Below are 13683 nucleotides of genomic sequence, written 5' to 3'. Positions count from 1 at the left end.
GCTTCCCACCAAATGTATCAATCTTTGTATGAAATGATGTAAGTTGGCATAAGTTCTGACAAATTCTCTTAGTAAGTCAGAAACTTAGATGCTTCAGTTCTTTATCTCAGACAAAATGATGTGTCTTGATTTCTTACTTAATTATTAATTAACCAAATTAATTAATTAATCAAATTAAATTTATCTACTTAGCTAAATGAATCCCTTTTCTTATTCTAATTTCAAGCCTAAAAATATTTTAACATAATATGCCTAGAAAAAAATGGTCCATTAAGGGGTTAAGATACTCATTCTTTCAGATTATGGATAACATCTTTTTTTAATACTGATTTTTTTAGTTTTTAAAATTGATTAGAAATCTTAATGAAAGACGATTTATTTATGGATTAAAAAAATTAGTCTATTTGTAATGGATATCACGAAGTAGAAATACTTTAATGAAACTTATTAGAATAGATATGTATTTAATATATGTATCTGAGGGGGAAAAAAAGGCTAATTATATTTCTTTAGAAAATATACGACAGACCGAAAAAATAATTAATATATCTCAAAAACAGTAGTGTAATATGATAAAAAATACAAACATCATCAACGCATGTCTCATTTTTTATCAATCAGCTAACTCTGAAATCAGAAATACCCTGCCTATTCCTTGTATATTGTGTATTGAATTTCATAATGATAAATTATTCTTAAGATGAAATCTAAGGACATAACATCATTTACAGTTGTTGATAAACTGTATACGGATAATCATTCACAAAATCGTTTCGAAGAAGAAGAATACAATCGTTTATTTTCCTGGGCAAAATGTGTTTTTGAAACTTAAGTATAAGCATCGCAACGTAATTATATTCTACATAATTGTATTTGAATTTAATGAATATTCTGTAGTATCTGAGAATAATGTATTTTGTAATCTACATACAACACAGATTTAAAAATAGTTTTATTCTGGGTAAATATATGAGGCTTTAGAAAATAAAATTAAATTAACAGAAAGAATCATTAATAATAGAGAATCATTCCCAAAGGAAAAAAAATGATTATCGTCTGAAAAGAATTTCAGTTAACAATTCTTAGGAAGAGATGGTACTGGTCTTCACGCGATTTAATTAAATTTCTGTATGTTGCATAAATTTTATGAAAATACTCAAAAACAAGTTTTTAGAAATATATGATAGCACATATAATACAATGAGATACAGCGCAACAATTGAAAACGATATTTTTTTCACCAATGTAATTGTTCATTAATAATGAATTATGTTTAGATAAAAGCAAAAGACTAATGGAATGAATTCCAAAATATAGTAGAGTATTTATTTTTCAGTTTGGGAAAAATTTTCAATGGTACAATCTATGCTTGAATAAAATGAATGGTAATGAATGAATATCCTAATGGTCTTTAACATGTTTGATTGTGTTTAACATGTTTGTTCAACGTTATTCTCAGATACTACAGAATATTCATTAAATTCAAATACAGTTATGTAAAATACAATTATACTTAAGTTTCAAAAACACATTCTGCCCAGGAAAATAAACGATTACTTTGCAGTCCTGGTGAAGATCCAAAACGGGGTTCATTTTCAGCAAAACTGTGCTTAATTATGTTATAGAAGCTCTGCTTTAAAAAAAAATTACACTTAATCTATGAAATTTTACATTAAAAATTTCTATTGAAAAATGAGCAAGGTCTGAAAAAAGGTCTCGAAGGACTTGAATATATTTTTTAAATTGCAAGAACAATGCCATTGATGCCATTATCTGGTGATTTTGACATTGCAACAAAATAACTTATTTTTCTGCCTCTTGTGTTGAAGGCATGTGCAGAGAACTTCATTTCAGTTTGACTGACACCTCAGTTTACTTAGTTTCGAATAGAGATCAGCAGGCTAAGGCAATCATGCTATCCCAGACGTCAGTTGATCACTAGCTCCAACTACTATAGTATATAATATATCTTCAAAATTAAGCTAGTACAACAAACTAGCCTTTCTTCTGCCTTTCAGACAAGATAATATATTTTAGTTTATTGACACAACAGCTAATTATCGCTGTGCTTCACCTATGATGACCTTCCCTTAGGATTCAAAGCATACATTTGTTTAGTTTGATTAAGATTTCCATACTATAAATGCAATTGCTAATATGAAACCGACATCAGAGACCGAGAACGGCATTTGAGCCATCATCCCCTTCTTTAAATGCCAACCGGATATTTGTCCTGAAGAATATAATGAGTTTCAGATGTTGTATCAGATACTGCATTGCAGATATATTTCAGATAATGCATTGCATATCCATGTATCCTGTAGGTATAGTTTAAAACTTACGATCCTTTGATCAGAAATCGATTATTCTGCCGCTATGCCTCTATGGAACAGACTGAATTATTAATGAAGCATAGATATTTTCAAGTGCCTTATTAGTATTATATAAGGGAAATTAATGATAAAAAATTCTGAAAAAAATGCTTATTCTTTAATTATTTAATTCATTTACTAATAGTATTTTGTAAAATTAAGAGCATCGCGGTGGCATGGTGGTAAGGACTCGGCTTGTGATCCGTAGGATTTCAGGTTCTAAACCCGATTTCACCGAAGAACCGCTGTGTAAGGGGGTCTGTTGCATGATAAAGCCGTTGGGGCCAACAATCCTCCCTTTGGTGTGGTGTGGTGAGGAGAGGGGGGGGGGGGTGCCAGCTCAGGTATCGTCCTCATCATCTGACCGAATTACTAGGTCCGTCCCAAAATAGCCCTAGTACTGCTTTAAACGGGACGTTAATATATAACTAAATTAAATTCATAAAATTAAGAGTATTAAAACAAATTTTATTATTTTTAATTGTAAGAAGTCACGGCGGTATTCCTTAAGATTTTTTTTTTTGGAATAATATAGCACCGAGGGTGAAACTAGCCTCTATTATCCGAGGGTATTGTATTTTATTTTATTTGATAATGGAGATTATGAATTTGGTATCTGAAGATTGTCTAGCATTTCTAACCCAAGGATTTGGAAATGAGTTCTCGGTTGTTTTTTTTTTCCCTTCAAAATAAACGTGAAATTCATTATTAGCAGAGGGAAGCATTTAGTATTTTCCTTTTCAGAAACTTGAATCCACATTTAATTTTTTGGACTCTGCCACGAAATATAATGTTTTGTACGATTAATTATCTTCCTAAAGAAAGTACACAACTAAGCCTTAATTCCAAGAAGAAGAAAAAAAAATTAATTGTTTTCTGTAAAGTTGTTTTCAAGGAGGATCTTTTTCTGGAGAAACAATAATTTTTTCTAAGCCAGTCAGGGTGAAACTCTTAAGTAACAAGGAATTAATGCTTGATCTCTCAATTGTTCTTTAGGTGCTTTATTTTTTCTTCTTTAATCATTGAGATTTTTGTTAAATTCTCTCCTAAATGAAAAAAAAAATGCTAGATGCCAGCAATAAATCCAAATTTTTGTTTTTAGGTTTAAGAAAAGCATGGAGAAAGGTGGAAATGTATGCTACTATTATTATAACTTCAACTTGGTAAGTTAAAAATATAGTTTTCTAGCAATAATTTTATGAAAATGCTTAAGATTTCTTCAAAAATTTAAAATGTCAATCAGAGATTAAAAATTTTCAGCGTTAGTTAACTTCTTCAATTCCACTGTAAATTGTTAACATCTATACAAATTATGCAAAAGAAGTATTCAGAAAGTCTGAAAAATTTATAATCCTCTCAGATCATACAAAGTCGTGAAATAAGTAGCTTAATCTAATACCGCAAACATAATGTATAAAATACAAATCATTTCAGGACGGCAAAAAATAATATTTTCTTGAAAATGCAACTATTCGTGCTCATCGCGTTTATAGCCAGAATTGGAGGTTATTGTCTTGGAATCAATTCAGTATACATTGAGAATGTCTTTAAATCTCCGTTTTCATATTACTTCCGATGTAATATTATTAATTTTCAATATTATTTTAATATTTTTTTTTTGTCGTGAGACTATTTTAAGTCAAATGTTTGCGCAGTAGCTTCTGAGGGTAAAGACCCCTGAGCACCCGAGTTCAGAAGTCTGACTTCCAGCTCAAATGAAGCACACACACACACTCGCTTGCACAACCCTTTTTATACGGGGGGGGGCTCATTCACGCACTTCACAGAGAGAACACGAGGAAGAGAACAACCATGCCCGAACCAGGACTCGATTGCGGAACGCCTAGATCACGGGGAAGACGCGCTACCCCTAGGCCAGGAAGCCAGCATTATTTTAATATTAAAGTTCAATTATTTTGTTATTTATTTATTGTTACGTTAAGAACAGCAGTACTTATACAATTTGTTTACTATTACTGATTATCAAGCTTTTCAAAAAATAATCTACCACTTGGCATCTTCTTTAAAAGAAAAGTTCCAATGGTTAATAATGTAGTACTAAAAAAAAAAAAGGGAATGTTCCACATGGTCAAGATATAAATTTCAATGTACTACAGCCATTTATTATCTGTAATATTAATTTAACTTCTGAAATATATAAATATGGAGGAAACTTAAGAAAATATACACCATAAAGATCGTAATCCAATTTGGTCCCTAAACCATTTAAGTTGTCAAATTGAAAAGAAAGTAAATTTTTGAAAGGATTTAAATCAAAATATAAACTAACTTCAGTATCAGTGTGCGTTAAATACGACGCCATGGGCTAAACGTCTTCCACCCAATGTGACACGAAATTTTGAATAATAGAATGCATTTTCAAGTGTTTTCCTCGTCCTCTGATCCCAGATCAAGATTAATAAGATGCTTTAAATAGTCATCGTATTGTTTGGAAACGTGCATATTAGTGAATTAGTTAGAATAACATGAAAATCTAATTTTTTTTTCATCTATAGAAGTTTTAATGGGTAAAAATAACCTACATTATCAGTTATTTTCTGATAAAATTAAATCGAACAAAAACATTTGCTACTTGTTCTGTTGCTAAAAAAAATACACTATTTATCTGGCGTTCGAAAGATTCGGAATAATTCATTGTCTAACCTTTTCCAAACAACATAAAAAGCTTTATTAGATGGAAAAAAAACTCTCCAGACAATCCCCAGAGTCGAATTCTTTTGCCAGAAAACAATAGAACTAAATTAGGAAAACGGATGCTTTCAAAACTTTGGTCTCGGGAGTCAAACTGGCTCACAACCTTGTAGCGAACAATATATTCCCATTCTCTGATCAAATCTTTGTTCTTTTCTTATAAATAAAATTCTAATCGTCTGCCAAATTTTATGATTATGTGCTAAATGAAAACAATGATACCACACACATTCAAAAGAATTGCTCACCTGATGGGATTACTTAATAATTTGTTTTTCAAAAGCAAAGAGACAGTCTGATTTTCTATAAGAGGGACATCTTCTCTTATATTTTTCTCGACAATATATTTTTTTTTGAATAAGAACATCATTATTTTTATTTACACGGTTTATATTATGTTTCATATAATTTCTGTAAAAATACATCATAATTAATAATTCGAATATATCTTGCAATACAAATGATTTTAAAAAATAAAGTAATAAAATGGCGAGCGTGAAACTTTCAGAAAAGATTTCTTTTCAAAGATTTAAATGTAAAATAAAAATAAATAAAATTAATGTTCCATTTTCTTAACTTTTAAAATAAAGATATAGAAATATTTTATCACCAATATTGTTTTTTTTTTCATTTAATACTTTTTATTCATCAAAAGATAATTAAAATTATTTTTATGAAAAATTTATTTGCTGATTTTAGCGAAGTCGTTTGTCATTATTATTATTTTAATAATGAAAAAATTTGTTCCATTTATGTGTTGATATAATTAAGTAGAAAAATTAAAATGAAGCAAGGATAAATGTTGTAAATTTAATTATAAGAAGCAATTTCGTGTTTAGAGTTCAAAAATTAGGTTTTCTCCTAATTTTACGGAAAAACTTTATTTGCTATATAAAATCGTGGTATATTGAATTTTTTTTATTGATTGCGTTCCTATTTTCCAAGAATATCTGAATTAAAATATTTTTTGAGAAATCAACTATCTCACTTTTAATAAAGTGGGTTCTTCATGAAAGTTTAAACTCAAGTGCCACATTAAAACAAATAAATGGAATTGAAGCGGTTTAAAAAAATAACTTTTATTAATGGAAAGAAAGGTATGATATTGAATGGTAATTGCTTTTGACTCTTTATTTTTAATAACTTTAAATATGACAGAATCCCAAAATAACTTTACTTCTTAAATTTATTACCATTTGGTAGTGTTTATTTGGAATCAGATTAAAAGATTAACAAAGAATCGAATAATGAAAGAATAAAAATAGAATGTATTCTTTCATGTAATCCATTCTCTCAGCATCAGAAATTAATTCAAAAATTGATTGCGTAGTTCTATCCTTATAAAAATGAAACAATCTAAGTTAAATAAGAATGCTTCAAAAATAATTGATTTAGCATGTGGCTCTAAAGTAAAGATTTTTTTTTAATATGAATAAACTATATCTGTTGTTTGGTTTGCTCAATACGTTATCAGTTGAAAATGAACCACATAGTTTTAAAAATCGCTTATAAAATGATATATGTATATGTCAGTGCTAAATAGTATTGAAAATGAGATCTAAAGCTACCAAGCGCAAACGCAGATATATTTTAAAAAATAAGAATGTAATCCATCACATTAAAATATCATCATAAGTCAATAAGTACCATATTCTTCAATAATCCTTCTTTTTAATTTATTTCTTGTTTTGACTGATTCCGCTTAGCAAAATAATGTTATTGGATATATAGATAAAAATCTAAAGACTAATACTTAGGATTAGCCATCTTTAACGACAAACTGGTTCGTCATGAAAACTGGTTGATTTAATTGAAATTCATTATATATAGTTTGGTGCTCGAGCTTCTCTAAAAAGAATTTACTTAATAAAGTCAAGTCTCGCGGCGTCATAGTAACATTGACATCATAGCAAGTCTGGTGATGCCATATATGGGTAACTTATTTTAAACTGCACGTTGTCTTTTGTGTAATTCAAGTTCACTTTCTAAATACTAAAGCAACTATAAGAAGAATTAACAAAATTCATTTATATTAGACTCCAATAATAGAAAAAAAATCATGCAATTAATATTTACTGGGAAAAAATGGAAACGGTTTGAAATTCATTGCAGCAATAAAACCATTGTTGAAAATCATACAAAAATATAATTTTGAAAAAATTGTCAAAAGTAAAGAAAGAATACATTAGTATTAATAAAAATACTTTTTTAAATTTTTAAATTGGGTAAAAATTTGCTTTTGTTATAATATTTCACACATGTAGAACCCCAAATTCACAGTTAATAAGGGGAATATTTCCAAAAATTTATACGAAACTATATATATATATATATATATATATATATATATATATATATATATATATATATATTCACACATCATTTTATTTGACCTTCAGATCACTTATCATAATTTACAGAGGAAAAACATTAATTTTCCATTTAATTATTAATTAAATTAATTTTAAAATTTTAATTATGTAATTATTAATTAAATTATATAATTGAAATTTCAAAATTTCAATTCAAGTTACATTCTTATTTGTTAAAATATATCTGTGTCGCTCTTGGTAGATTTAATTTTAATTCTGTTGAGCATTGGCATACGCATACATTATTTTGTAAGCATAGATAATGAAGAAATAATACTTGTTCATAAAAATTAGGGAATTATTTCTAAATGTGTATGAAACTATTATTAAAAAATTGATTTTTTTTATTAAACAAAAGAATTAGAAAAGCAAATTTCGTGTCATCGAAAGCTGCTGGATTATGATAATATCGTGTTTGAACAAGAACATTTTGACAGAGAGATGGAGTAAAAAAATAGTCTGTGAGACTGGACAGGAATGTCATGCATTAAGAGTTTAATGGGGTGTATGGTCACTGGTAACCTAAGAAAATACTTATCAGTATCAGATTTTCTGACACTTCTGGTCAAGTAATGTTGTGAAAGATTTAGACGAACTACGAGATGACTTGCTTGTGCAATCGAGCAAATTTCTTTCACTTGCCATTAGTTGTTCTGATGCTTAATTTAAAAACAATTTCATATTTTATGTCTCTGCATAGTCATCCTGAAATAGCTCCTATTTTTTTTTATTTCGTTAATTTGTGTAGTAACAGTTTGAAAGAAAACATTTTATCATGACTATAAGAAAAAAACCCTTCTAGAATTTACTACATTCCTCTTCTGGTAATTAAATCTGAGATAAACGAAGAGACTGAAAAATTGTTCTTCCTAAAATCACTCTGGTTATTTTCAATTTTTTTCTTCAGTCACTTTTGCAATTGGAATATTGTGAAATATTATTTCAATTCTGCCCTCTAAAACAAATATTGTTATAATATTTCTTTTTTTTTAATTTCTTGATAAGCAGCAATTTTTAAGGTAGCTAAAATGCCTTTCATTTATTCTTAAAACATTCTATCATCATTTGAAATTTTTAAAATTTCATTTATCGAATGTTTTTTCAAGCACTATCTGTGCAAATTGCATTAAATATACAATACATTTCCACATTACTCTATTGGAACAACAGTGGAAAATTAAAAATTTCTCGTCCAATCCCTTGCACTTTCCTGTCTTTCAAGTGGCACAAAAAAAAACCTAGAATCTAATAGGCAGGTGAAAAAAAATTTCCCTGGAGATCTCCTTAGCTGACTTTCGCAACAAGACAAAGAACTTAAATTAGGAAAGTGGGCGGACTGAGCAGATACATTCTCGAGAGTCCCATTGTCGTCACTCAACGACTTTACATTGAGCCATACATTCCTTTTTCTGATTAAATCTTTTCCCCTTTCACACACAAAAGCAGTTTGAGTCATTCACAGTATCTTTTGATTCTATTCAGAACAATATACATCCTTCACCTCATATATTTCCAGATAACTACCTATTGTTTTAGTTTCAGCTGGAATATCTGATTTAGGATTTTAGTAATTTTTTAGCATTAAAGACCTTCTAAAACAGAAGCATTTTTCCAGGTAATTGTTAATGTTAAGTTGGAATCCGTTTAATGGGGTAGCAGAATTTAATGAAAATACTTATTGTGGAGTTATAATTTTTTGTCGAATGCAATTTTGATAATAATAACTCAAAAGCAGCATTTTCAGTGCTTTATGACATCAAGCAGTTTTATTGGTTACATTACTCTTCAGGATGATGGGGGATTAGAATAAAAATTATCTTAATTTGATCATATTTATTATTAAATGTTAGAAGATATAATTATTGCTGAAGTTAAAATGGAGGAGAAATTTGTTATTTTTTAACATTTTTTGATAAAAATATAAACTTAAAATGTATTAATATTCGTTTAGTGACATTTTTAAAATTATAACATATAGATTACGTTTTACAGCCAGAAGTTATTTATCTAAGGAACATGGAAAATTCCCTTATGACTTTTTTAGTTACATATATTAATGAAGAAAAAAGGAAACAAAGAAGATTGAAAAAAAATTACACAAAGAAAGTACTTATTCAAAATAGTGTTTTTGATTTAAAATAATGTAGCAGATCTATTTGATAAAACGCTTCTTTGGTTCATGATAACCTTTAGTTTAATAAAGTTTATTAATAATGGGTTATTTATTTTAATATTAAAATTCTACGAGCATAATTTTCTAAACTAATAATAGGTTAAATTCTCATCAAAAAATGTTATAATCATTCCATGAAAAATAGCCATTTCTATAATATAGTTTCATTTTAAAATTCTAATGTGAATTTGTTTATGCAAATATAAAATTATTTAATATTGTATACGCAATCAATATCATCCTCTCCTTGTGTTTTTATTCCATCTCATTTTATTTGTCAATATCATCTAAAATATTGCCAATTATTTTAGATAAAATTACAAATTAATTATTAAATTTCAGCCAATAAACCTAAGAGCCTAAGTCTGAACCAGATAACGTTTCAGCAGGAGAAATAATTTTTTCTTGTATTCAAAAGAATTTGAGCGTTTGTATTGTTCTATTATTACAAGTTGTTAGATTTATAGGTATAAAATTTGGTTCGTATGTACTTTGGAAGAAAGGTATGTTCATTTCAGTACTACTTTTTGAAATTTTAATAATTAAATGCGATTTTTTCGCATTTTTGGTGATAACTTCCAAGAATATTATATATATATATATATATATATATATATATATATATATATATATATATATATATATATATATATAATATTTAAATTTTAACGATGGATTTCATGGACTTCAACAATGAATTTTATTGCAAAATGAAATATAAACTTTTTTCATTGTTCCATTAAATATTTATCGCGTTATTTGATAAAGAAAAATTATACTTATTATTTGAAATTAATACTATAAAATCGCTTTACTAAAAATGGAAGAACAATATGCAATAGATTACGAAGAAATTTGATATTTAAGGGCCCTATGATACCTTGAAACTTTATCCCATCCTATAGAATTCAGAACAAGTAAAAAACTTCTAAAATAACATAGCGTTAATTGTATTTTTCTTAATATCATTTTAGTTCAAGGGCCTCAGAATACTGGAACTCCCGAGTTTCATTTTCATTTCAATTTCTCAATGACAACCCGTTTTCTTAAGAGTTTTGACATCCTTTAGAGAGAGACAGAGGTATTAACATCCTTTGAATGTTTTTAGAAAATATTCCTGCCCTTCCCCAATCCATCTGGGAGAGCTCTCTAACAAACAAAGCACGCGCCACTGGTATAAATCATATTTAATGAAAGTAGAAGAAAATTAGCCATGATATCCAGACAACTCGGGCGCACTTCATAGAGTGGTCGTTTAGTGCCTTTCCGTATTAGATAAAATTCATGGTAGTGACAAATTAATATTAACAAATAATTTGTTGCGATTATCAGTTACATCAAATTATGATTAAGAGATTTAATTGTAATTTAAAACAACTAATATTCTTGTTGAATACAATCAATAAAGATAGCTCATAATTAATAAGAAAATATCGGTTCTAATACCCCATTTTTTTACTAACAAACAAGTTTGATAACAAATTTATGTAGATTATTTATAATGAACTTTGAAGCATTATTCCATCTCAAATTCTTCGGAAGCTCTTAAAAAGAAAAGATTCCAGCCTAATTAAAGAAGTTCAAAAACACACGAAAACCATTGAACGAAAAATTAAGATGAAAGGTAGGTGAATCGATCTAAATCGCTATTTCTATACGGCATATTTCATTCCATAACATTATTGATGTAAGTTTAACTATAAATTTATATTGTATTGATAAACAAGTATTTCAGTTATTTGAAGGATCGTGTATTAGTGACATTTGTGATTGTTTGAAAATAATACGTCATTAAAATTAATTTTTGAACTAAAGAATATTTTTATGTATTCTAAAAAGGTATATAACTTCAGGAATGTAGTGAATAATTTAATGAATAAAAGTAATATCAACTATCATAAAAATAATGTAAAAAAGAATTTAAAATGTATTTACAGTTTCCTGAAAAATTTAAATTTTTAATATGGAAGAAATATACATAAAACTGAAATGCAATTCCCTTCATACTTCTATTTAGAAGGCTGTGAATGAAATTATTCTTTCTTGTTTATTTTGTTAACTGAACTATATCGATCTTATTTAGACCAGAATTTTTTAATGTTTAGTTTAATTTTTATATTAGAGATTAATTAATAATTTTTATAGTTTTAACCATTTAATTTACCCCTAACATAACAATTTATATTTTTTTCGTTTAATATCTTATTAGATACAAAATACTACCCCACATGATTAACCCTATATCAATTACCCCATATCATTAATATTACCACCATGTCAAAAAAGCCAAGCATTATTAAATAAAATGAAAACATTAATATTGCATTAATTACATGTAGAAGTCAGTAAACTTTTAATTGAAAAGGAAGTTTTAATTAGTTTTCATTAAAGTTTTGGTTCCAAGGCATCTTAACTATAATATTTTCAGTTTCATAACATTTTAATAGCGTGAATGACATTTTCAAAAATTGATTTTGTCTGAAAGAGTTTTAAGAGGTTATTAACAATAACTAGCTTGGATTTAAATTGCATGAATTTTAAAAATTCCTTAATTATTATTTAAAACTATATCATAAAATGTGGAGTTGATCTTAAAGAATAATGTTTCGTCGAAAAGAGTGAATTAAATTTCCGAAGCATAATTAGTATTGAAGAAAAATAGTTGATACTAGTGATATATTAAATAGAAAATAATTTAAAGACAGATATTCTGGAAAATATGTATTTTTATTTTCATGTCTTAATATGTGGAAAAAAAATAAATAATATTTACTCTATGATTTTTTTTCAAAAATATAATATTACACTTAGCACTTAATAAAGAGTTGTCACTTTATCTGTCATTCCATTAATTGATTACTATCTCTTTAATTATTGATGCAACTAATAATTTTTATTAATAGATTTTTTACTTTCTCTTATATATGGTACATAAAATAAAATATTAAAATTTTCGAAAAATTAGACTTTAAAATATTTATAAATCTACATTTTTTAAAAAATTCCCTTTATTCCAAAAAATACATTTTCGAAATCATTCATGTCTGTCCCTAAGTCCGAATGTTAAAAAATGCATTTAGCTAGAAAGACGAAATTACGTTTGTGTTCCTACTACCAAATTTATAGATGTCTTTTGAATTTTGTAAGAAATGCTCTAAAGGAATATCTGTCTCGACGTGAGTATGCAAACAACATAATTCAAAAGCGTAAAGATCTAGATAAATGAAATTCATATTCTTATCATCAAGAATGACAATGTCTGCTAATCTGCAGGCTAAATCCTTCAACAATGCGATCATCTGTTACTTTGCATATTTGCGTACATGCAAAGTAACAGATGGTGCATGACTCGAAAATGTATCAACTTAAATAAATGAAATTTGGTATGCAGTTGTATGACCAATACAGTAAATTTATATTGAAAATTGAGCCAATCATCTGAGCCGAAGACATGAAAAAATCCATATTCGGTCTTTTTACTACTTTTACTACTAAACTCAAATTCCACTCCATACTACTAATCACAATTCCATATGGGGAAAATTGCAAACTACAGTTGGGGAGAAAAAAGGTACATGCTCTTGTGGATTTTACCATGACCTTCTTGGACGTGTCGCCTTTATTCCAAGCCCAGCTATATGTCAAAGCAATCAGACTCTCATAAAGAGATTCGAAAATATATGTAAATATTGGGGGGAAAATGCCTTCAGTGATTTAGTTCTGGTAGAGGTAATTACGTACTGTCGTAAGTTCGAATGAATATAATAACTTATGGACGGTAAGAATCGATTATCTTAGTGAATGTATTCATGGTTTAAAGTATCCGCAATTGCTTACATATCCAAGTGAGCAAAACTTGCTCACCATTTAGGACACTCCCTACACTATTTCTTAAGGCATATCTCGTACCTACGTTTTAATGTTCCTGTCTATATCGGCTAACCAAACTTTGATCTTAAACGCAATATCAACATCGTCTGCACAAAGTTTTTCTAAAAAGGAACAATGAACTTGGTGGAAATGGCGATCAATATTTAATGGATCGCCAATTTTA

The 13683-nt window shown here is 27.8% G+C and overlaps 1 protein-coding gene and 1 long non-coding RNA gene across 2 annotated transcripts in view; one reads left to right on the top strand and one right to left on the bottom strand.

The window, feature by feature from the left end:
• The window catches only part of LOC129972729 (glutamate receptor ionotropic, NMDA 2C-like), a 313970-nt gene that overhangs the window by 6954 nt on the left and 293333 nt on the right, over window positions 1–13683 (bottom strand). The window lies entirely within an intron of this gene.
• Window positions 1–13683, top strand: part of LOC129972730 (uncharacterized) — a 105221-nt gene that overhangs the window by 67636 nt on the left and 23902 nt on the right. The window contains exon 2 of the long non-coding RNA XR_008784888.1: window positions 3475–3535. This is a non-coding gene — a long non-coding RNA (uncharacterized LOC129972730). The remainder of the gene's footprint in view (window positions 1–3474; window positions 3536–13683) is intronic.

Source organism: Argiope bruennichi, chromosome 6 (assembly GCF_947563725.1).
Source record: "Argiope bruennichi chromosome 6, qqArgBrue1.1, whole genome shotgun sequence".
NCBI lineage: Eukaryota > Metazoa > Arthropoda > Arachnida > Araneae > Araneidae > Argiope > Argiope bruennichi.
This window is presented reverse-complemented; position numbering and strand designations above follow the sequence as displayed.